The sequence below is a fragment of the Triturus cristatus genome, chromosome 3_2, assembly GCF_964204655.1.
Source record: "Triturus cristatus chromosome 3_2, aTriCri1.1, whole genome shotgun sequence".
Lineage (NCBI taxonomy): Eukaryota > Metazoa > Chordata > Amphibia > Caudata > Salamandridae > Triturus > Triturus cristatus.
The window spans coordinates 1,150,308,577-1,150,334,140 of record NC_140584.1 but is presented as its reverse complement, the minus strand read 5'-3'; the positions used below and the strand labels follow the sequence as shown (position 1 = coordinate 1,150,334,140).

At 50.8% G+C, this 25,564-nt stretch overlaps 1 long non-coding RNA gene across 2 annotated transcripts in view; it reads right to left on the bottom strand.

The window, feature by feature from the left end:
- The window catches only part of LOC146859292 (uncharacterized), a 279,048-nt gene that overhangs the window by 75,557 nt on the left and 177,927 nt on the right, over positions 1 to 25,564 (bottom strand). Inside the window, exon 5 of one of the 2 annotated variants that reach the window (XR_014979756.1) lies at positions 18,519 to 18,614. The exons of the other annotated variant lie outside the window; for it this stretch is intronic. This is a non-coding gene — a long non-coding RNA (uncharacterized LOC146859292). Of the gene's footprint in view, positions 1 to 18,518; positions 18,615 to 25,564 lie in introns of those variants that run through there. 2 annotated transcript variants of the gene reach the window in all.

The window sequence follows — 25,564 nt, the reverse complement described above, 5'->3', positions numbered from 1 at the left end:
TTTTGTGTGCCAATACCCGCCCCGATCTACCTCCCTTCCCGTATGCTCGGGCTATCTGATGTTGTGAGAGATATTTAATCTTGCTGTCAGCAAATTTCCTGATATTCAGATAAGGTAGCCTTTTTTCACCGATTGTGGTAGCTTTATGTGTGTTTTCGAATTCCGCCACTAGTTGCCTGAGTTTATTTTCACATTTATGTAGTTGGGTGCGTATATCTCATAGAATTCCGGCGTTTGTGCTTATACACACGCCACGTATAGTGGCTTTAAATGCCTCCCACAGAATACTGGCATCTTGTACAGTGTTTACATTCAGTTGAAAGTAATCCTCTATTGCGGCACGTATCGTGGAGTTGTAGATCGGATCGAGCAGCGCCCTAGCATTAAAGTGCCATATAAAGGGGGGAGGTGTGTAATGTGGTAGGTCTAGGGACAGCAATACCAGTTTATGATCAGATAATGTTTTCGAAAGGTATAATATTTACGCACCCATCTACTAGCTATTTCTGTTGCCAAGCTGTAGTCAATGCGCGACCAACTATTATGAATCGCTGAGGTATGTGTACCCTCCAGTGTGTGTGGATTGTGCAATCGCCAGACGTCCACCATTCCACATTCGGCCATGCTATCCTACACAATCTTCACGGCCCATTTGTGGGGTTCTTTCGTTATACCTGATCTTTCTAGTGTGTCATTAAGGAAGAGGTTAAAATCGCCTCCCCACAGTATTTCCATAGATGGCACGTCCCTCAGCTTAGCCCATAGAGTTCTAAAGAAGTCGGGATCATCTATGTTCGGACCATAGGTGTTTACCAGTCCTACCCTGGTACCCCGCAAATAGCCCATCACTATAATAAATCTGCTGTTTTCATCTGAGATTGTTTGGTCTACAATAAATTGTGTCCCTTTTTTGATAAGAATCATACTGCCTCTAGAATATGATGAATAAGTGGATGTCAACACAGTATCTTCCCATTTACTCCCCACTGTGCACTTCGCAGTTTATGTCAAAAGAGTTTTCTGCAACAGGAGTATTTCAATGTGGTGTCTGTCTAAGTATGCAAAGACCTGTCTTATTTTCCGTGGATGATTAAGTCCCCAGATGTTCCATGTCAATAAACGAATCTGCGATGTATCCTTTTTAGTACTCATACCCACAGGGGAAATATCGGACTTCTAACCGTGCTATGCTTCTGCTCCTACTTAAATCGTGTCTCGCGTGATGATACCGTGTGCTCTATCGTGTAGTGTATTTCAGTGTTGCAAACAGCATGTTACATACATCATCTGTACCTGAGAAAACAAACAATCCCATTATCCCCCACCCACATTAGCATCCCAATTATGGGAAAGACATATCCATTGTAACAAGAATAGTAACATCTCATCTTTGACAGGTAGTGCCCACTGGGGGCCACTAGGTTCCCGCATTCACACCCGCAAGGCAGGTGCGGACGGATTGTACATAGTGTAGTTGGCTACCATATTTAATACAGTCTTACTCTACTTATGGAGTTAATTACGGTGTTGTGCACTTGTGCTACCCATATATGCTGGCTTTAGTGGCAGTTGGATGGAAGATCTAGTGTCTGTCTCGTGTCGACCCATACATAGACCTGCATGGCGATTTACAATAACACAGTGGGCAGCAGCATATTACGGTACCATTACTGCTATCGTACATGAGTGATCTAACCAAATACGGCAAAGCATAGTTCTTGCATTAAGGTACTTGTAATGTCCCAGTGACCTTGTATTGTTTTTAGTATCGCTCACACAGTTGGGAAAAGGATAAATCCTACCTTGATGAACCCTAATCTGGGTGACATATCGTCCCTTAGAAGCAGTGCACTGGAGTAGACACAGTCTTACCGTACGATGCGATACAATAGGCAGTTATTCACGTCTTCAGTCTGCCTGAGACGATGAGGGTGTGTGTTCCAGAGGTTTCTTTCTGGTGGATGCGTGTTTTGTGAAATCTTGAATGGCTTTCAGTGTAGTTAGTATTCTCGATTGTCCCTTGTAGGTGATGCGTAGATGTGGGGCGTACAGCATCGCATACGTGGCTTCCATGTCTCTAGGTTTTGGTACATAATCTGCTGTTTGTCACGTGCAAGACGGAGGATCGTGTCTCTATCCCTGTAATTCAAAATTGGGGCGATAATTGGCCGTGGTGGAGCTCCTGGTGGTGGTTTTGGCGCCAATGATCGATGCGCACGTTCAACAATAAGTAGCGGGGAAAAACTATCTGCGCCAAAGATTTCTCGCAACATATCTTCAACAAAGGTTTCTAGGCGCCAAGTGTTTGCGCTTTCTGGTATGCCCATTAGGCGTATGTTCCGGCGAAATCTCGCTTCCAAATCTTCATTTTTGCTTTTAATACTTTCTAGTTGCTTTTCCATTACACTGCATTTTTGGGCCGTGGCACTGGATTCATCTTCAACTGCTGATATGCGCAATTTCCCTGCATCACAATGTTCTCTGTGCTTGTCGAGTTTTGCAGCCATGTTGTTGACTCTCAGCATGAGGTTGTCAATTTTGCCGTCGATGGCTTGCAAACTTTGTTGAATTGCGTGCAACACCGCTTCCATGTTTGAATCTTTGTCGGGGTCCGCGTCCAGCTCTGTGTCCGAATGCGCCGAGGCTGACCTGGGTGTGCGGCGTGCATCAAAGGATAGTTTAGGTTGGTTTTTATCAGTTTTGCCCATGTTAGAGATGAAGCGTTGCAGTACTTATCCTGTAGGTGGTCACTGTACTGCTGAGCCTCAAAGCCCGGTGAGCTTGATTGCCAGCTATAGTAAAAGCAGTCTCACTGTAGGATGTAAACAGGCGTCTTGCAGCTCAGGGCGCTATGTGCAAGGCATATACACCTTAGCATAGATATGGGGAATGAGGATTGAAGATATTGCCGTGTAGCAATGCGATTTGCTGAAAGGAGTGCCGCACAACCTTCCTGAGTTTCCACAACATGGTCTGTGCCTACATCTGTGAAGCAATGATCTGCCGCTGACCGCGGCCCCCGCAGGGGGCCACTCGGCGGTCGGCGCCTTAGTGGCCCCGGGGCCCCGGTCACCCCTCCCCACTCCCTCCTTCGGGGTGGGGGGGCAGGGACACAGACTGGTGCCCCCCTCCGTGTCAGGGCCGGAAGTGACGCGCAATGTGCGTCACTTCCGGGCCCAGGTGTGAGGGGGAGGCTATTTAGCCTTCCCCCACCCTCACTGGCGACCTCTTTTGTCGCCCACCTCGCCTTTTGGGATCGCCACGCAGCATCGGTCGTGTCTCGTCTCGTTGCTGTGTCCCCCGGATCCACGCCGCATCGGTCGTCGTCTCGTCCGGATCCACGGTGAGTCTTGCTGTTCCCACTCCGCCCCGGCCCTGTCCCTGGGCAGTACCAGGTGACGGGGCCTTGTGGCACGGATAGCCACGGGCGGAGGGGGCGCAAGATGGAGTCACGATTGGCGTCTTGAGTGGGCGGCTATGAGCAGTGCAGTGGCGGAATCGTAGCGGGATCACTGCCCGCACCCCCCCCGTTCCTAATAGTTAACCGGGGGCGCAAGCTTCTGCAATCATTCACCCGCCACGCGCTTCCTGGCAAGCCCGGGCTAATCGTCTTCCCCCTCGCGCATCAACCTAGGGTCCGAGGTGGGGGGGGGGGAGAGTTTCGATTCTTCGCCCTCCCTGCGCCTCGAGATAGGCCCTGAGGGGGGGTTCGCATACGCTGCATTGTCGATCAACCCAGCACCTTGACTCTGGGCGATAGTTTGCTTATGCTGCGTTTGCAGTGCTGCCGATTTGCGGCGCTGATTAGTACCAGCACTTGTCTAGAGCGCGAGAGGTAGCGGGGTCGATGCCCGCACTCTCCACCCTGAAATTGCCACATAATTTAGACCCACGTAATCTCCTCGGTCCGGCCCCGTGTGACGACTCTAAAGCCCCCGCGAGGCCGGTGACTGCATGCTGGTGACTGCAAGCCCCCCTCCGGCGTACGGTGGCACTGGGGGGTGCGTCACGGAGGCCCACGCGGGTTTGGGTCGGACAGTTAGCTCCCCCCCTTCGGCGCTCGGGTCTGTCTCCAGCGTGAGTGTCGCGTTCCACTTGCCGTCCCCCCCTTAGATGCGGGGCCGCGTGACCGGCTTCGGCTGGGGCAGTGGCTTTATGGCGTGATTGTGCGGGGTTTACCATCTGGGGAGGGGTAGTGCGACCTTCTCTGAGCGGGCAATGCGCCTTGCGGAGGGGGTGGTATGTAAGGCGCTCCAATACCTACGGGTCGAGTTCGCGCTATATAAAATGCGCATAAAAGCATAACGTGTACAAGGACCGAACATCGTGTCCGCAAATTCCGAATCTGGTTTGTGTTTTCGCGTCTCGGGGCCTAACGCGCGGTTTCGCGCGGACACCCCGCCTCACCTGGTGCTCACGGCTGGTCCGTGGGGACCCGCGCCCGTCTCTGGAGCTTCTGGAACCGGGGTCGAACCTCGGAGTCCTGGGTTGATGGATGTATGTTTGGGGTGCTTTCAGGGCTCCGGCGGCTGACCACTGGGTCGTGCACCCGGCGCCCTGGTCCGGGGGAACCGCGCCCGGCTCGATTTTCCAACCGGCGGCCCGCTATGCTCGATGTAGCTCTGCCGGCAGAGCATTAGATATAATGCAAGTCTCTGCTTTGGCTGGCCAGTCTTCCTGTGTAGGGTCATGGGAAGTACCGGACCGGGCACTGTTGTATGAGCATGGAGGGCTTACGCCTCTGAACCAATGGGCTGCGCAGGTTCCGAGGTGCAAAGTCGGGAGTGGGCGGGGTCCGGCGGCTTCACTGCCACCTCTGGTGCAGGAAACCTTGGGTTCGAGCACGCGTCCGCATCCTGTGATTCTGGGCAACTGTCTCAACCGCACCGTGCCTGAATGTGTAATGTGAATACGGCTATGTTAAAACGCCCCAATAACTTCGGGTCGGGTTTGCGCTATATGTCTGCGTCCGGTGATTCGGGCAACTCTCTCAACCCCACCGCGCACCGTGCCTGAATGTGTAATGTGAATACGGGCTATGTTAAAGCGCTACAATAACTGTGGGTCGGGGTCGCGCTATATAAATATAACAGGCGGCATGCTATGCTACACACGGGGGCGGGGCTCGCGAGATCGGGGACTATTCACGTGCCCCGATGTGTCATTTAAACGGTAATTAGGATCGGGGACATTCGAGCGGGAGATAGCGGACTAAGCACCCAGTGTCGGAATGCGTGTTTTGAATACGGCGCTCATTTAAAGCGCTCCAACACCTCCAGGTCGGTCTCGCGCTGTATAATCAGGTAGCCTGTAGTGGCTGGCTGCCGTCGGGCACGAGAATTTGGCGCATCACCTTCCTGTGTTCGTGGGCAAATCATTTAATTATCCCTGGGAGTCGAGTTGGCACCGGGTGTAGGGACTGTAGCTCCAATGGCAGAACATCTGCTTAGCAGGCGGCAGGTAGCGGGATCGGTGCCCGCATGCTCCCAATATTAAAAGTGGATCCCCTTCGTTGCAGTCACTAACTAACCACAACGTGGATTGCGGACTGGTGGCAGCGCGGCCGCCCAGGGGGCGCGAACGCAGGTGGGAGCTTCGTGGCTGCGTCCACATCCTGTGATCAGGGGCAAATCACTTATTTTCCCCTGGTAAGGTGTCCCATACACTCGGGCGACCTCGCGTGATGATTACCAAAGCAAATAATTACTAGTTGAGCATAGTGGCGCGTCTAGCACCTGTTACCCCGTCCCTGAATGATTAATGTACAGACGGTGACAATGCAGGCAATTGTGTGACACGGTGGGGAGCTCCAGCTCCATCTGCATTCGTGGTGCGCCCCATCCTCGGTGATTTCGGCCAGTATGACACCCCCTGCTCCGGAATGGGCGGTGCTAGTGCCCGGCGCTTTAGGGTTTTCGCGCACAGTACAGGTTTGAAGGAATTTTGGTATTCCACGCGGATGGGGCGAGCGGGGGCAAGGGGTAGGCGTTGTAACCTGTGAGTTGGCTGTTGGTTTAGGGTAACCAGTTCCGGGCCGCGGGGTTGCGTCCGCATTCGGCCATTACTATACCCCCCGCACCTCACTGGATAATCGGGTGCGGTGCTCGTGTTATCTGGTACACTCGATCACGTAATATTGTATTTTGAATTAAGCGGCCAGTGCCTGGATGTGTAACGTAAATAGGGCACTCATGTAAAGCGCTCCAATACCTTCAGGTCGATCTCGCGCTATATAAATATGCAACATGTAATTGCGGGCTGCCTATATAGGCAGATCCATGATACCAGTGCATGCATTGCTCGCAAGATTTTGCTCCCATATACTCGAGCACGTAGGAGACTAGCGTGGGTTCACGGCCCCAAAACACCAGCACTGCACGGCTGGGAGCTGCCTGGGTCCCCGCTGATCGCGGGAGGTGCAACACATGTGGCGCTCCCTGGTTAAGGTTATCGCCCCCCCTCCCGTCGGCTACGCTGCCGTTGAGGGTGGGGGGGCATGCAGTGGGCTGCGTGCGGCAGGCGCAATGGACCTGGCACGGGGATCGTTTAGTATGATACGAATCTTGTAAGCTCCCCGTGCTTGAATGTGTAATGTAAATAAGGTGCTCAGGTAAGGCGCTCCAACACCTTCAGCTTGCGCTATATAATTATGCAACATGTATTGCTGGCTTCCTATAAGGCAGATAAATAATACAAGTGCATGCAATTTTCACATACGCGATTACGGGCATTAATAAACCCCCCCGCACCTCAATGGAGAATCTGGTGCGGTACTCGCGCGGTTCGGTCGGGGAGCGGGTAATATGGTATGAATGTCGTAAACACCCCCTGCCTGAAGAGGTAATATAAATACGGTGCTCATGTTAAAGTGCTCCAATGCCTTCCGGTCAAGTTCGCGCGATATAACTATTCATCATGTAATTGCAGGCTTCCTATAAGGCGGACACATGATACCAAGACATGCACTGTCCACATCACGCGATTACGGGTATTACTAATCCCCCCCGCTCCTCAAGGGTTAATCTGGTGCGGTGCTCGTGTGGCCGGGCACGGCGATCGTGTTATATGGTACGAATCCCCTATTCTCCCCGTGCCGGCTTGTGTAAGTACGGTGCTCATATACAGCGCTTCAATACCTTTGGCGTCGAGTTTGCGCGACACAAATATGCAACATGTATGTGCTGGCTTCCTATAAGGCAGATACTTGATACAAGTGCAGGCATTGTTCACAAAATTTGCACCAATACCTTCCGGTCGAGCGCGCGCTAGATAAATACCGATTTTGCTCTTACTCGACGGATAAATCCACCGGCCAGCGGAGCTGCACTAACACACAGCCATCTCGCAGTGCGCTCTCTAGCGCCCCCTCTAGCTTAAAATTTCTGGTTGACCAGTTGAAGGGTAATTTAGGAGGAACATTCCAATTTTTCATATTTCAATCAAAGGGGAAATCTCATTTGCAATAGATAATACCCAGATTGTATACTTGTCATTACTATGAATTCCTATGAATTGAGCATATAATATTCGGAAGTGAAGATAAGTGTGCAATAATTACATCATCCTTAACTCTGTGATACTTTCTAGTGAAAGTGAAAATCAACCTTCCAATGTGTGGTTTACCTTGAAGGTTTGTGAAGGCCCTCATACTCATAGATTGTAAACAGTCTTAGACTCCAATCCATCCATTTCTACCCGGGTAAGGGTCAGAAATGTACTAAAACGCAGGGATTGTGTAAATCTGCCATAAATCCTAGTCTAAGGTAGAAATTAAAATGTATCACCTCCAGATTTGCCGGAGTTAGAGGAAGGGGAAAACGTTTTCCCCAGGCAAAAAGAAGAATATGTATTTGCACAGGGATCCTATTCTGCTGTGTGACCTTCGCCACTATTAAAAACTCCATACAATGGGCATAGTATTCCACTGGACAGATCGCATGATTTTCTGAGGATTCCGCCTGGAAGCCTGCGCCTGTCATAGTTTTGGAATTGGAATCCTGTGAGTGTTTGTGAATTTCATAAAACAGGAAAAGTAGGTTCAGGTGAAGGCATTGATCTCTGCCTATCCTTCTCCTACATTTTTGTCAATCGGATTCTGAGTTTGCTAACCGCACCAAGACTTCCACCATACACCAACATAAACTGATATCAGCCTATTGGATGCACTGAATCGAATAATAACAGGAAATGGAGCACCGAGCCACCTTTAGGAAACCCAGGACCATATACAAGAAGCCACGTGCAACCTGGGAGAGACAAGATTAGCATTCACGCTCTAGCCGCCCGATTCGCAAAGGATAATCTGAGGCAACAGTCTAACTTTACAACTTTCGGTATTCACAAAGGACAATTACAGGTAGTAAAGTTAGACTTTTGTCTCAGATTAACGTAAATTTTGGTCTTAAATTTACCTGAGACTAGACTTTTTCTCTCAGTTTAACTTAAGTTATGGTCTTCAGTTTACCTGAGACTAGATTTTTGGCCTCAGTTAAACTTAAGAACAAAAGTTAAGTTAAACTGAGACAAATGTCTAACTTTACTACTTGTAAAGGCCCTTTGTGAATACTGAAAGTCGTAAAGTTAGAAGTTCGTCTCAGTTTACCGTTGTGAATCGGCTCGTAGGTGTGCAGATTGCCATACATATATTAGACAGACCCTCCAGGATTTCGCGATTTCACGATTTGCCGCGAAATTGGCACTTTTGCTAAAATGCGGCGATTTTTACAAAAGTGCCCGCGAAATCGGCACTTTTGTAAAAATGCCACGATTTTTACAAAAGTGCCCGCGAAATCGGTAATGCGCACAGACAGCAACTGTTTCATGGGGAGACACTTCTTCCCAATTTAAGAGGGTGCCTTTATCGTAGCAAACTCAGAAAGAAAGAGGACATCTTGGGATCTAAACCGAGTGAAGAAACTGGTATAACAATGGTAACATGACAAATGTAGGTGGCAGGAGAGAGAAGGGCAGGCGGCAAGCTTCCTGGTAACAGAGTTGGCACAAGTAAGGGCCAGGCGGACGAATGGTGTCGGGCATCATGGCCCAAAAGGCAGCAACAGAAGATGAGATGAGGTCAAAGGCAGGAAGGAGTGGGATGGCAGCGAGCACCTTAGGGCAGAACCTGGCGCGGGCAGAAATCAAGAGAGAGGAGGACATTTTCCAGGTATCAAGTGAAGTGTCGAGGTAAGACCAGGATATGAGTTGATGAGGTGGCAACTGGATAAAAGCAGGGAGTAGAGGAAAGGTAAACAGGAAGGGACCATCTTGGGGGCAGGCAGTGAACCCAATGGGGGAGATCAGGTGAAAAGAAGTCACACTCTGGAAACTGTCAGGCGACAAGGGAGTGGTGGAGAGAGGACAGAGCAGCAGCAAAATCCATCCATGTCCTGTGTAAATGTCTGTCACCCTAGCAGAATAGTAAAAAAACAAGCATTTGCAATGCAATAGGTCTCACATTTACGCGAGTTCCAGCTACTGGCATTGTAAATGACAATGCCTTTTATTTATGTTTTTGTTTTTGTTTATAAAACATAAATAAATGGCATTGTCATTTACAATGACAATAGTTTGAACGCGCGTTCATTGCAAATGTTATAACGTTGTGCCCCTCTGCCCCCTTAACCCGTGAAAACAAACGGTCGGAGCCCTAGCCAGACCTTCCGTGATTTTGCGATTTGCCTTGCAGTATTACACGGTTGTATAGTGCCTTTATTATGAGTCGCCTCAGCTGCTCCTAAGTGGATTCCACAGGTCATATACTGTGACTGGTTGCATAATTTCAATTTCACCATTGGCGCTTCTTGTAGTGCAAGGGGGAGACAGACAGACCGTTTCCCTGGATTCCTCACAGACAGCTAGGAGTTGTGGAGCCAGAATTTCACAATCAAACCATTTGCCCTCGGGGCCTTGCCAGAGGGAAGGCTCTGATTCACCTGTACAATCTCCTCAATCGTTATGGGCTTGTCAAGATAATGACACTGAGCCCCCTCACCAATAGTGTCAAAATGGAAGGTGATATGTGCCTGCCTGAGGTCAGACTTAGATTGGTAAAGGGCAGTATATAGGGGAGAGACCAGTTGAGAATCTCCTCAGCATCATGTGCAGTGGTGTAGTCTTCCTGGGGCATTTCAATAAAGTCAGACTTGGTCCATGAGTGGCATAGTATGCGTGCAAAGGTTCTGCCTGGTCTGTACCCTCTCCATATCGTCTGGCTCTAGTCCCCATGCCCAAATAACAGAGCTCTCCTTCCGTTATTTCTCTCTTTCCCCCAAGATTAGCGCGGATCGCAGCCAGCACCACTGTGCCTTGCTCCACAAAAAAATGTAACATCACTAAGGTAGGTTCTGAAATACCATTTCCCATGGGATGCTACCAGCCCATCTTTTATGGGCTTCTCAGAACCTATACTAAAGCAAATGGAGGGATGCATTTCCAAGGGATAACAGCCTTCACCTATGGGCTGCTTCCTCTGTTCCATATCCCAGGTTGCCTATTTCAAAGCGAATACTCTGCTAAAACAGTTTCCATTGATTTAAGGCTGAGAATGAATGATTATGAGTAAAATAAAGTGCCGCAAAAATGCGGCTAAATTTCCATATTTGTGCCACTAAATTTCCATATTTGTTGCGCTAAATTTGCTAATCCATGCCGCTATATCCTGATACACATACACACACGCATGGAAAACATATGCCGAATTACATTTAAAACCTTCATCCTGGCTCATTCTACAAAGCCAATTACATTTTTCATCAGAAGAGTGATTAGATCTACAATTGGATCTGAAATACTGCAATATGTAAGAGGCCTAGGACTTGAGTACATGTGGCTCAGTAATAAGACCCAATCATATTGCACACACTATTACTGGTATTTTCATCCCTTAACCAGAACAGTACTAGTTTCCACATCTGGAATGGATTACAACACGGTGAATTTGGTATTACTGCCCCGATTTTTGCATGTTTTTCCCAAATTCCTACCCATTTGTCACACGTTTACCTCCCTTCAGGAGGTGGATATGTCCAGAGAATTTCAAAGCTGTAATACTACAAGGTACAAAGATTGTAGTTTTAGGCTGAAAAAGTGACTACCCGCTCACATGTCATGGTGGCTTTTGTGGGATGTATTTACCAGATTATGTCCACTGCAAATTCTGCCTTGTGGAATGAATTAGAAGGAATTCTTTTAAAGCCATCGGCCAAGGATGTTTCAGAAGCCTTGGGAATGACAGACTAAACATGGCTAGGAGGGGGGGCACTGGTCAGTCTGCTCCACATCTGTAAAACAACCCAGTTCAGCTTCAGAGGTTCCGCGAAAGCACTGCGAGTCCAGTTCATAATTGGGAACAGAACGTGTCTCCTGGAAGCCGCTGCACCTCTGGGGTATATGTTACATGAAAAATGGTCACGAAATTAGAAGGCGCTATTATTCTAGGAGCCATGTGTCTCAAAATATGTCAGAAATCCGCACCCGCGGGTCAGTTCCCTTGCATGGGCATCGGTTTCAGACCTTTTGGAATTCACAACAGTTTTCTAGTTTTCACCTGGAATCCTGCGACTGAATCAAGATTCCAATCTTAATTCTCTGAAATGTTTCTGAGTTCCTTTTTCTCGTGCACAAAGATACTACTTTATATTTTTCGCCAGACAAACTCGGCATTGCCAGGGGAAAAAATGTTCTCAGTCGTCCAACTTCTTACCGCCCACCAGGGGCGTAACACAAGCATATACAGCACCTGCGGCGCAGGGGAGACCCCAAAACCCACCGGGGGCAATGAATATTTCAACGGTATAGGAGGCTCATGGCCCCACACCACATTTTGGGATACGCCTCCCTGGCGGTAGGTTCACTTACACTAACATTTTCATGTGAGTGATACTTTGCACGGGTGTGAAGCCAGCGTTTGAAAATTGAAAAAAGTGAGTATTGGACTCGTAAAAAACCTACTATAAGTCAAGGGCAGTCACTCAAATAGAACCGAGGATCAGGTTGTGGGTGTTTTCTATTGAATAATACCAAGAGCATATTTTAAGGTGAAGAATGGCGAAAACTACCACATGCGTTGCCATTTGGATTCTACTCGCCCTATTTACGAGCAACTAACGCAGCGCAGTGCCACAAGTCATTTTGCTGCACCGCGCTGTGTTAGTTTCGAGGTGCAGGGATGTAACATATTTACAACAACATGTCGTATCTCTGTGCTTTTCCCTGTGCTTGCGCACAAACTGCTGCCATGCACCGATGCAGGCACCCTTGCACCATGGTGCACCAATGCGTGCATGGTGAGCAGATTAATTTTGTGCAGGAAGGTTCACCTTCCTGCATAAAAACAATACATTGAGGTGATTTCCTCTTACATTTCTCCTCGTTGCACCCCGCTACGCCACCACTGGGAGTGGCATAGTATTCTGATGCATTTCCAGGTTTACAATTGCTTGTAAATCTGGAAATGCATCAGTAGACATGGGTGAGCAACTCCTATGTTACGCCCCTAACACAGAAAGTGTTGCGTGAAAAGGGGTGATATTTACAAGCACAAGTAAAGCCACGCAGGGTGGGTGCTTGTACATATCACGCAGCAGGTTGCACCACAGGTGCGTCACGCAACGTGACGCACCGGCAGCGCAAGAGGCTTGAAAATAAGCCCCTCTGTCCCTTTAAGTAAATCCTTTTAGGGATCACTCTCATAGTGCATTGAAAATGAAAAACCGCTATAAACAAATCCAACCAAACTGTACAGAAAGTGAAAACACAATCATACATTTAAAAAATCAATGATAGACCTGGAGTCTCATCCGCGATGAGATATGAACAGGAGGTGGAGACCAGGCACGCCGCCTGCTCCTCTTCTCACAACAACAGATTAATCAATTACTCAGGAAAGCAGCTCAGCAGGCGTGGCTGGCGACCCAGCACTGAATTTACCAATGGGGCGACAAATTGAGCACGACCGTACACCGCCTCTGTCAAGTAGCACAGTCACAGACCCCTACACCTGTACTTCAGGCAGCTGACAGCACCCTCTGCACGAATCCCCATTTGCCGTGTACTACACAGACTTGTAAGGGAAAAGGGAAATTATATCTCCAGATCTAATTAGAGAATTCTTATGTGATATACCGCCAAAGCCAGTTTCAAATGACGTGCGCGACCAAATGGATGCCCTCATTACAATGGAAGAGCTCACCTCTGCTCTCCACGCTATGAGCCCTGGCTGGGCCCCTGGTCCAAATGGGTTCCCAAGTTAATTCCGCAGGGGATGCATTACCCAAACGGGCTCTCAATTACTTAGCGCACTTCAGGAGACTTTCGAACAGGGGATTCTCACGCTTAATTGGCATCATGCCGAAATCAGTAGTATTCCTCAAACCAGGGCGTCCCCCCCGACGACCCATCCTTATATCGCACCATTTCACTACTGAATTAGGAAGCCAAACTCCTGGGCAAGATCCTTGCAAATCGCCTCCTACCATACATATCAGAACTCATTCATCCTGACCAGTCCGGCTTTATGCCACAACGGGCCACACGTCACAACATCAGGCAAGTGCACAATGCCCTTGCCATGGAATCAAGTCTTGGACGTCCTGTAGCGGTCCTTCTTGCAGACATCTATACAGCATTCGGTGGGAGAACGATCTGCCGTCGAAGGTCACTCTTCGGATGCAGGGGACTGTGGCGAGGGTGAGGTCGGTGGAACGGAGCTGGCGGGTGGGGGTGTAGAAGCTGAGTCGTTGGTTGAGGTATGTTGGTCCGGTGTTGTGGAGAGCCTTGTGTGCGTGGGTGAGGAGCTTGAAGGTTATCCTCTTATTGATGGGGAGCCAGTGCAGGTCTCTCAGGTGAGGTGTGATGTGGCGGCGGCGAGGGATGTCGAGGATCAGGCATGCAGAGGCGTTCTGGATGCGTTGAAGCTGTTTCAGGAGTTTGGCCGAGGCTCCTGCGTAGAGGGCGTTTCTGTAGTCCAGCCTGCTGCTGACGAGGGCCTGGATGACCGTTCTTCTCGTTTCGGTGGGGATCTATTTGTAGATCTTGCGGAGCATGCGGAGGGGGTTGAAGCAGGAGGAAAAGATGGCGTTGACCTGCTTAGTCATGGAGAGGGTGGAGTCGAGGATGACCCCTAGGTTGCGTGCGTGGTCGGTGGGTGTTGGAGCTGTTCCCAGTGCGGTCGGCCACCAGGAGTCATCCCAGACCGAAGGGGTGGATCCGAGGAGGAGGACCTCCATCTTGTCCGAGTTCAGCTTCAGTCGGCTGTTCCTCATCCATTCGGCGATGGCCTTCATTCCTTCGTGGAGGTTGGTTTTGGTGGTGTGGGGGTCCTTGGTGAGGGAGAGGATCAGCTGGGTGTCATCGGCGTAGAAGATGATGTTGAGGTCGTGTAGTCGGGCGACGTGGGCGAGCGGAGCCATGTAGATGGTAAGCAGCGTTGGGCTGAGGTATGAGCCCTGGGTTACGCTGTAGATGATCTCGGTGGCTTTGGAGCAGAAGGTGGGAAGGAAGACGCTCTGTGTTCTGCCAGAAAGGAAGGATGTGGTCCAGTCCAGAGCCTTCTCTTGGATCCCGGCGTCGTGGAGGCGTGTTCGTAGTGTGCAGTGGCAGACCATTTTGAAGGTGGCTGACAGGTCCAGGAGGATGAGGGCCGCGGTTTCTCTGTTGTCTAGCAGGGTCCTGATGTCATCGGTGGTGGCAGTTTCAGTGCTGTGGTTGCTGCGGAACCCAGACTGGGACGGGTCCAGGATGCTGTTCGCCTCGAGGTAGCGGGTCAGTTTGTTGACGGTCTTCTCGATGACCTTCGTCGGGAACGGGAGCAGGGAGATGGGCCGGAAGTTCTTGAGGTCCTTGGGGTCCGCCTTGGGTTTCTTGAGTAAGGCTTTGATCTCGGCGTACTTCCAGCTCTCCGGGAAGGTTGCTGTCTCGAAGGAAATGTTGATGGTTTTCCAGAGATGGGGTGCGATGGCGGTGCTGGCTTTGTTGAAGATGTGGTGTGGGCATGGGTCTGACCGAGATCTGGAGTGGATGGTGTTCATGATCTTGATGGTGTCGTTGTTGTTGATGTAGGTCCAGGAGAGCAGGCGGTTGGTGCGGATGGATGGCGGTCGTGGGGGTCTCAGTGGTTGTCGGGGAGGTCGTGCCATTAAAGCTGTCGTGGATGTCTGCGATCTTGCGATGGAAGAAGGTGGCCAGCGAGTCGCACAGGTCTTGCGAGGGTGGGATGTCGTTGGTGTTGGAGCTGGGGTTGGAGAGTTCCTTCACGAGGTACCTTGACCCTGACTCCAGGTAGGTCACTCCCCCACACCGCAGGTGCGCCTAAGGCAAGCCCATCCACGCCTGGACCGCGCCCAGCGCCATAACCCCTGGCCCCCGCGAACGCCGCGACACCGATGCCGCTACGATGCCAGCACCCTCCACGCACTCAACATTGGACGATCACACACCTGCTTCCTGGCCACCCCAAAGCGCACCCAAGGACCTTTCACCTGCCGGAACTGCAGCTTCACCAGCATCCGCCCTGCCTTACCACCCACCAGGAAAGAACCCAACTACCTGAGATGCATTCTCTTCAACACCCCCTCCACCCGCAAACACGTCGTTGAACTCTGGGACCTGCATATCCTTAGATGTTGGGGAAACATCAGGTCTCTGCACAAATCTGACCAAATCCATATTATTTCCAGTTTTCGGAGGTCAGGAACATGGCACGTGGGCATTGCAGTTGACACACGTATCCGACTGTTTCATAGACATCGGTGTCTTTCTATCACCCTACCAGACGGTGTCCTGGATGCGCAACATAAATCCCCTAATACCTAAGAATATAAATGAAGTGCGGGCTTGGTCCCCTCTGTCCCTATCCATATACTATAGGTTTGCCATCTTCAGGATGGTTTCACTACCATGGATTCTATATTGGCTACAGAATTATCCTTATAGTATCCCTCAATCGTGGTTTACACAAATCAATGCAATTCTCGCCAGGTTTCTATGGGGAGGCGGGGCTACACGAGTCGCACTACGAACATGCACATAATACACATATTGTGACGGGATTGCAGCTGCTGATATATGCGCCTACTACTCCGCTTCCCACCTCCTTAACATTAAGGACTGGTGGTACAGTTCCCAAACAGATCCCGCGTTCACAGTGTAGAGAAGCATGATGTAGGACCAACCATTACTATGCTTGCTGTATAGTCACTGCCGCCTGAACCAATTACCTCCCGGTACCAAGGTAGTGATACAATTTTGGAGACGTGTGGTCCGGCAAATGGGATGGGAGGGGCAGCTAACACAAAGAAACCCCCTATGGCAGGGATCGTACGTGAGACAAGTTGGAACACTATCCGGATTTTTCACGTGAGACCTTTTTGGTATTTCCCCACTAGGAGATGTAATGAAGTTGACAGCCTTTAAATCCTTCCAGCAACTGCAGGAGTAATTTCACCTCCACCGCAACCAATTCTACAAATACTTGCAAATGAGACACGCCCTGACCCCATACATTGCAACATTACAGACCTCCCATTGGAAGAGCGATCATTTACTGGAGATATAGGCTCACACAAGATCAGGCAAATATAGCAAACCATTGTAACGCATAACAATACAACATTAGGCATGCTTCGACAGAATTCGGAAAGTGACATACCTGATATCTCAGACGATGATTGGACTGATGCACTAGCGCGTCCTCTTGGTGCTGCTATAGCATTTCGCTACCGTCTAATTCAATTCAAATTCCTCCATCGAGCCTACTTCACCAGACACCGCCTTTGGTGCATAGGTGCAATTTTGTCACCGGTGTGCCTAAGGTGCAACTGAGAAACGGTTACCTTCCTACACATGGTATGGAGTTGCAGTGCTCTCCAACCCTTCTGGTATAAAATATTTGCCTGTCTTGGGGGGATGTTATCATGGCATATCCCAGTAGATCCCAAATTAGTATTACTCCACAGCACTGACAAAATTGGTGGTAATAGGTATAAACAACACTTCTTATTTCTAGGGCTTACACTTGCTAAGCAGGATATTGCCCAACACTGGAAGTATGCTGCCCGCCACCCTTAAGAAAGTGGCAAAAAGCCTTGGACTGGTGCATGGGAATGGAATTGACAGTGTTCCTGGCGCGGGGTTGCACGCAGAAGAATGGGAAAATATGGCAACGATGGGCAGACTATAGTGGTATAGATCTGTCGGTGGTAGAGTCCCCGGAATTCCTCATAACACGGGTAGCAATCTAATCACATGGTATCCGTACACTAGATATAATTATCCAGCTAGACATAATGCTTAAATGATTGAGTGGGGTGGGAGGAAGTGGGGGTGCCGAATCTATGCTCAGTTTAGTAATGGTTAACTGCTTGTTTTCTTTTCCTTCCTTTTCCTGTCAATATTATTCTTATTTGGTCCAAAGTGACATTTATTTTGAAATTTCATTCGTTTATGGACCCTTTGGGACACTGTTGTGCAAATATAGAAACCTGAATGAAATGTGTTTAAAAAAAAAAATCAATGATTGCACTTTAAAGTAAGTAAACAGTTTGGAAGAAAAAGAGCTAAATACAAATAAATATTGCAATTTGAAGCTTGTGAAAAATTAATGGACAGCATTCAAACGCAACTAAGAGAGCAGTTTTTCAAGCAGCCTGGAGTGGGAAAGAATGATATATGTGTATCTACAAAGAGAAAAAAAAGAGGACTATTAAATATCGAAATGTATTGGATGCTGGAGAGATAATGGTTTTAGTTTAAAAAACACATTTTGGGGAAATCTTTGTCATTATTTGTTGACTTTTATACTTGTATCATAGGACCCTAGCTTGGCACATGAAGCTAGTGGGTCTGCATTGTGCCCCTGTTGGCTGCAGGATTGTTCAATACTTGTCTGGATGTCAGACCAGGAGCTATTTTGGTTGCAAAAGACTTTGGGGGATATTCACAAGGACTTATCGCCGATTTATCTCCATCTTAACGCATCAAAAGCGGATATAGATACAACACCCCATTCACAAGCTGGTGCAAACTGCAGACAACGCCAGTATTCCCGCGATAACTGCCCCAAAATGTATCTCCACAGTGGACACCACAAACTAACCCTAATGAGATGCAGAGTAGGCGTTCCCGTGCAAAAACACACGAAAAAACTACAACAGCACTTTCACAACGAACTGCCAGATCTGCGAAGCGAACCAAAAACAGGCGATAAGCCGCGGTAGTACCAGGGATTTAACACCTGCCTTTTGCTGGTGCTAAGCAGGATGACTACCCACAGCATGAAAGGGAGCCCAGCCAAGAGCCACACCTGAAGACCCACAGATGCCATGGAGACAATGATCATGCAGCTCCGACACCCAAGAGGGCCACAACACCCACCACCACCACCCCCAGCACACCCCTGGCACCCACCCACCGGACATACACATACCGTGCACGACACAAGAGGCACAAAAAGCACATGATGATGCACATTGCCAAAAAAAACACACCTGTGGCCAGAAGAACGAGAACCAGTCACACAGCACTGAAGTAACAACCAAAAACTTTATTGAAATACAAAACTAAACACCAATGCGGAACACTCCTGTCGGGTCCATCAGGGACTATCTCGACATCACAGCCTGGAAAAGAAAGCACAAAATCAGGACGTGTGTCATGCGCACATCAAAGGAGCGGGACACAGAGAAACAGAGAAGGAAAGAAAGCCAGAGAGTGAAAGAGAGGGAGGGAAAGGAAGGGAGAGAGAGAGAGAGAGAGAGAGGGAGAGAGAGTGAGAGAGAGAGAGATGGAAAGGAAGGGTGAGAAAGAGAGAGAGACACCGCCGCCCCTGCGCACCCAGGCCCCACTGTTCACCTGCTGCCAACGGTGTGCCAACCAGTGGGCACACCACATGCCCGTGCAAGCTCCAGGCCCCGGTCCCGCAACCATGGCATGGTCCACATCATGCGGGCCCGCCCCATGGCCCAGCAGGTCCTACACATGATGCTGAGTCCTGAGTCATCATTTGCGGAGACCACATCAGTGCACACGTCATCATCGCAGGCTACACACCCGCTCAGATATTTTGGTGCCACTGACCCTGTGCAACACCAGTCAACGCCACGTGGTGGTAGGCCCGTGACGGCCGCAAGGCTTCAGGTGCCACTAACCCTGTGCAACTCCAGTCAGCACCACGTGGTGGTAGGCCTGTGATGGCCTCAAAGCTTTGGGTACCACTGACCCTGTGCAACTCCAGTCAGCGCCACTTGGTGGTAGGCCCGTGACCGCCGCAAGGCTTCGGGTGCCCCTAGTCCTGTGCAGTCCTGTGCAACCCCAGTCAGCGCCACATGGAGGTAGGCCCGTGACGGCCACAAGGCTTCGGGTGCCACTGACCCTGTGCGCAACAACTCATGGGCCCTTTATGATTGAGAACCGTGGAGTGTCCATCATTCAGTCACCGCCGGCAGAGAGGAATGTGATGTTGTCGACCCCTTATATTTGCGGGGTCACATGGCCTGTGACGCCTGTGCCTGATGGATGTGGTATGTGTGCAAACCTGCCCTCAGGGAGTGGCCGTAACATGCTGACAACTAGACCAGTGACCTGCACACCACCAGCGAGTACACCTGCGACAGGTAGCTATGTGGGCCCCACTCGGAGCGTAAGCGGAGTGGCCTGGCCTGGCGTAGGCCGGACCAGTGCAGGGCTTGCAACAATGACTCGGGGCTCTGGGTGTGGTTCAGTCCCTGTCCGGACAAGGAAGTGTCTAATAAGCGTGTCCCTCTTGTAGTGTCCACGGCACCCGGAAAACAAAAGGCAATGTAGCACACTGTGACTGGCATCCCACTAGATGAGCATCATTGATGTAAGGTGAATCACTGTCCCTACATTCATCCACACATTCATACAAGAATGATGAAAGACATGACACAGCAGTGCGTTACTGGAATTTTATTGCATATCCAGTGGAGTTTTGCAGCTGGAGCGGTACAGGGACATGCCGTGCACACTTCACAATATAGGCCTGTGGAGGGCCAGCCAGAGTCCATCCGGGGATGACAAGTACTGCAGAAGAGGAAGGGTACAGTCCGCAGTCTGGTCGCGTGTCATTGGTCATCGAACGGGATATGGCAGTCCATGTCGCGGTCCAAGGTGAGTGCAGCGGAGTGTATCGGGGTCAGTGGAGAGTCATGGGGCCATGTGCGGTATCAAGCAGAAGCAGGGCAGGTGGCGGAAATTAATGCACATGCCCACAGTGGGCATGTGCATATTGCAGCCACATTCCAATTGCATGATGGGACATTGAGTCTTCGTACAAGATTCTGTCTTCCTTTGGTAAGTTCAAGTGTTCAATATGCATTTAATTTTCTATAATTTCATCCCTTAGTAAGTGCGACACAGTCCGGTTGGCTCAATCTGCATATAGAGTGAAGTGCTGATCCAGTCATGCATAGTCACGACGGCAGCCTTGCCAGCTGGTTCGTATGTCTACTTCAGCTGGTAATGTGCGCTCCCCGCGGTCAATCAATCAATCAATCAATCAATCAGTCATTTGTAAAGCGCGCTACATACCCGCGAGGGTCTCATGGCGCTGGGAGGGTGGGGGGACTGCTACTGATCGAACAGCCTGGTCTTGAGTGTTCTCCTGAAGGTCAGCAGGTCTTGGGTCTGTTGCAGGCTCAGTGGGAGGGTGTTCCATGTTTTGGCGACGAGGTGGGAGAAGGATCTCCCCCCGGTGGTAGTTCTTCGGATGCGCGGGACGGTGGCTAGTGAGAGGTCGGCGGAGTGTAGCTGGCGGTTGGGGATGTAGAAGGAGAGACGTCTGTTGAGGTAGGCTGGGCCGGTCTTGTGGAGTGCCTTGTGTGCGTGGATGAGGAGCTTGAAGGATATCCTCTTGTTGACGGGGAGCCAGTGCAGGTTTCTCAGGTGGGGGGTGATGGGGCTGTGGCGTGGTACATCGAGGCTCAGTTGTGCCGAGGCGTTTTGGATGCATTGCAGTCGTTTGATGAGCTTGGTCGGGGCTCCCGCATAGAGGGCATTTCCGTAGTCGAGTCTGCTGCTGACGAGGGCCTGGGTGACTGTCTTTCATGTATCTGTTGGGATCCATTTGTAGATCTTGCGTAGCATGCGGAGGGTGTTGAAGCAGGAGGAGGAGACGGCGTTGAGTTGCTTGGTCATTGAGAGCGTTGAGTCTAGGATGATTCCCAGGTTGCGTGCGTATGCTGTGGGTGTCTTGGCTGTCCCCAGTGCCGTCGGCCACCAGGAGTCATCCCAGGCTGAAGGGTTGGGGCCGAGGATGAGGACCTCCGTCTTGTCCGAGTTCAGCTTCAGGCGTCTGATCTTCATTCATTCGGCGATGGCCTTCATTCCTTCGTGGAGGTTGTCTTTGGCAGTGATGGGGTCCTTGGTGAGGGAGAGGATCAGTTGAGTGTCATTGGCGTAGGAGATTATGTTGAGGTTGTGCTGTCGGGCTACGTGTGCAAGCGGGGTCATGTAGATGTTGAACAGTGTTGGGCTGAGGGAGGATCCCTGGGGTATGCCGCAGATGATCTCGGAGGCTTCGGATCGGAATGGGGGAGGCGGATGCTCTGGGTTCTGCCTGAGAGGAAGGATATGGTCCATTCCAGAGCCTTGTCTCGGATCCCTGTGGCGTGGAGGCGTGCGCGTAGTGTGCAGTGGTAGACGGTGTCAAAGGCGGCGGAGAGGTCAAGGAGGATGAGTGCTGCGGTCTCATCGTTGTCCAGCAGGGTCCTGATGTCGCCGGTGGCGGCGATGAGGGAGGTCTCGGTGCTGTGGTTGCTGCGGAACCCTGACTGGGAAGGGTCCAGGATTCTGTTTTCTTCAAGGTATCGGGTTACCTGTCTGTTGACGATCTTCTCGATGACCTTGGCCGGGAACAGGAGCAGAGAGATGGGCTGGAAGTTCTTGAGGTCTCTTGGGTCTGCCTTGGGTGTTTTGAGTAGAGCGTTGATCTCGGCGTGTTTCCAGCTCTCTGGGAAGGTCGTGGTCTCAAGGGAGAGGTTGATGACGTTGTGCAGGTGGGGTGCGATGGAGCTGCTTGCTTTGTTGAAGACGTGGTGCGGGAATGGGTCTGACGGAGAGCCGGAGTTGATTGTGCTCATGGTCTTGATGGTGTCATCGATGCTCACGCTGGCCCAGGCTAGCAGGGGGTCATGGTCGATGATGTGAGGAGAGTGTGTTGTGTTGCTGTCTGTTGGGGCTGTCTGGGTGTTGAAGCTGTCGTGGATGTCTGCTATCTTGCGGTGGAAGAAAGTGGCGAGGGAGTCGCACAGGGCTTGCGACGGCGGGATGTCGTTGGTGTTGGAGCTGGGGTTGGAGAGTTCTTTCACGATGTTGAAGAGCTCCTTGCTGTCGTGTGCGTTGTTGTCGAGGCGGTCTTTGAAGGAGGTCCTCTTGGCAGCCTTGATGAGGTGGTGGTGGTTGCGGATGGCATCCTTGTGTGCTGCGTGGCTGTCCGGGGTCTGTTCACTGTGCCGTTTCTTCTCTAGCTTCCGGCAAGCTTGCTTGGAGGCTAGGAGTTCTGGGGTGAACCAGCTGGCCGTCTTGCTGGTATCTCTGTAGGGGGGTTTCTTCAGCGGGGCAAGGGTGTTGGCGCAGTCCTCGATCCAGCGTCTGAGGCTGTGGGCAGTGTCGATGGTGTTGGAGGGTACAGTTGGTGGGCTGAGAGCGAGGTTTGCATGAAGTTGATCTACGGTGATTTTGCTCCAGCAGCGACGGGGGATCTGTTGGGTGCGGTTGTGTGTGGTGGGTTTCTGGAAGGTGAAGTGGATGCAGCGGTGGTCGGTCCAGAGGAGTTCGTGGTGTGGTTGAAGGAGATGTGCGGGCTTGAGGAGAAGACGGGGTCGAGCGTGTGGCCGGCGGAGTAGGTGGGCGTAGTGACGAGTTGCTTCAATCCAAGGTTGGCGAGGTTATCGATCGCGGTCCAGGCACAGACGGGCGCAGACAGGCTTGCCTTAGGCACTCCTTTGGCGCGCCAGCGGTGCTACCGCTGTGTGGTCGCGCAGCATCCGGCATATATGGGGAGGTGGGAGGGAAGAGCAGCTGGGTGGTGGGAGCAGCAAATGGGCAGTCAGGGGGGCGGGGCCGCAGGGGACGCAGCAGCAGGAGCAGAGCGGGACAACGAAGGGCACCGAAGGCAAAAAGGCACACAATTAAGGGGCAACGAGTGTTTACAGAAGGCAAAGAAGGTTACAGAAATACGGGGGCAGTGATTGGAACAGAAGGCAAAACGGGCACAACCGTAACAGGGTTACCGGGGCAACAGAAAGCAATACGGGCAGAGAGACAAGGGGCTGCGAGGGTAACAGAGGGAAAAACCGGGCAGAGAGACACGGGGACAGCGAGGGGAACAGAGGGAAAAAAGGGCACAGAGCAAGTACAGGCAGCGGGGGAGGACAGAGAACAGCAGTTACGGGCACAGCAAAGACGGAGAAGCAGTACAGGCAATACAGAGAGAACAAGCCTACCCTGAACTTCCTGAGCAGCGGCAGGGGGGGCAGACACACAGACGGTGCTGTGCGGAGGGGAGCGACCTACCAGGTAGGGTCAAGGGTAGCGGTCGGACCACCTCGTGAAAATTTTGTATCCCAGTACGCCCTAAGGCCTTTGGGAGCTCACTCGACTCCACTCTTCCCTTTGGCTTCACCATGCAGCTAGCCTTCCTGCGTCAGAGAATTACTGCTGTCAACGTGTTTCAAGGTTTCTCAACCCCTTCTTCTTAGGCAATTACACATGATACCTGAGTCTCGTACCTTCCCATTACCATCTTTTTATTCACTTAACAGCCCACAGTGGGCGTGTGCATAGTGCAGCCACATTCCAATTGCATGATGGGACATTGAGTCTGCGTACAAGATTCTGTCTTCCTTTGGTAAGTTCAAGTGTTCAATATGCATTTAATTGTCTATAATTTCATCCCTTAGTAGGTGCGACACAGTCCGGTTTGCTCAATCTGCATATAGAGTGAAGTGCTGATCCAGTCATGCATAGACACGATGGCAGCCTTGCCAGCTGGTTCGCATGTCTCCTCCAGCTGGTAATGGTGCGCTCCCCGCGGTCGGACCACCGCGTGAAAATTTGTATTCCAATACGCCCTGAGGCCTTTGGGAGCTCACTCGACTCCACTCTGCTGTTTGGCTTCACCATGCAGCCAGCCTTCCTGCATCAGAAAATTACTGCTGCCAACGCGTTTCAAGGTTTCCCAACCCCTTCTTCTTGGGCAATTACACATGACACCTGAGGCTCGTACCTTCCCATTACCATATATATATATGTATATATATATATAAAAAAACACAAGTTGCCACAATGAAGGAGCCACACACGGCGAGCTTTAAGGCATTTAATCCAGGGATTACATCAGCCAGGCACTCTCAGCATAGATGCAAGCCAGACGCGTTTCGGGCATACCACCGCCCTTGGTCACTGGCACAGGAAACAGCAACGAGAGTGAACCACCTACGCAAATTTAAATGTCCCGCCCAAGTGGGCGTCTGCGAAGTGGAATGCTGGTACTTGTGGTTCACTCATAATCCAAACCCAAGTGGGTGCCGCCGTCACTGAAAATGTTCAATCTCACCCCAGTGGGTATGCAGAGAGTAGTCCAGATTGACCTTTTGACACCCTCCATGGATCGCACTCGTCGTTCCTGTAGCGTATCTTTATCCTTCACGCTACGGACCCGCTCAATTAGCAGTGGGGCTCCCTCGCGGCTTGGACGAGCCGCTATATCAAAAAACACAAGTTGCCACAATGAAGGAGCCACACACGGCGAGCTTTAAGGCATTTAATCCAGGGATTACATCAGCCAGGCACTCTCAGCATAGATGCAAGCCAGACGCGTTTCGGGCATACCACCGCCCTTGGTCACTGGCACAGGAAACAGCAACGAGAGTGAACCACCTACGCAAATTTAAATGTCCCGCCCAAGTGGGCGTCTGCGAAGTGGAATGCTGGTACTTGTGGTTCACTCATAATCCAAACCCAAGTGGGTGCCGCCGTCACTGAAAATGTTCAATCTCACCCCAGTGGGTATGCAGAGAGTAGTCCAGATTGACCTTTTGACACCCTCCATGGATCGCACTCGTCGTTCCTGTAGCGTATCTTTATCCTTCACGCTACGGACCCGCTCAATTAGCAGTGGGGCTCCCTCGCGGCTTGGACGAGCCGCTATATCAAAAAACACAAGTTGCCACAATGAAGGAGCCACACACGGCGAGCTTTAAGGCATTTAATCCAGGGATTACATCAGCCAGGCACTCTCAGCATAGATGCAAGCCAGACGCGTTTCGGGCATACCACCGCCCTTGGTCACTGGCACAGGAAACAGCAACGAGAGTGAACCACCTACGCAAATTTAAATGTCCCGCCCAAGTGGGCGTCTGCGAAGTGGAATGCTGGTACTTGTGGTTCACTCATAATCCAAACCCAAGTGGGTGCCGCCGTCACTGAAAATGTTCAATCTCACCCCAGTGGGTATGCAGAGAGTAGTCCAGATTGACCTTTTGACACCCTCCATGGATCGCACTCGTCGTTCCTGTAGCGTATCTTTATCCTTCACGCTACGGACCCG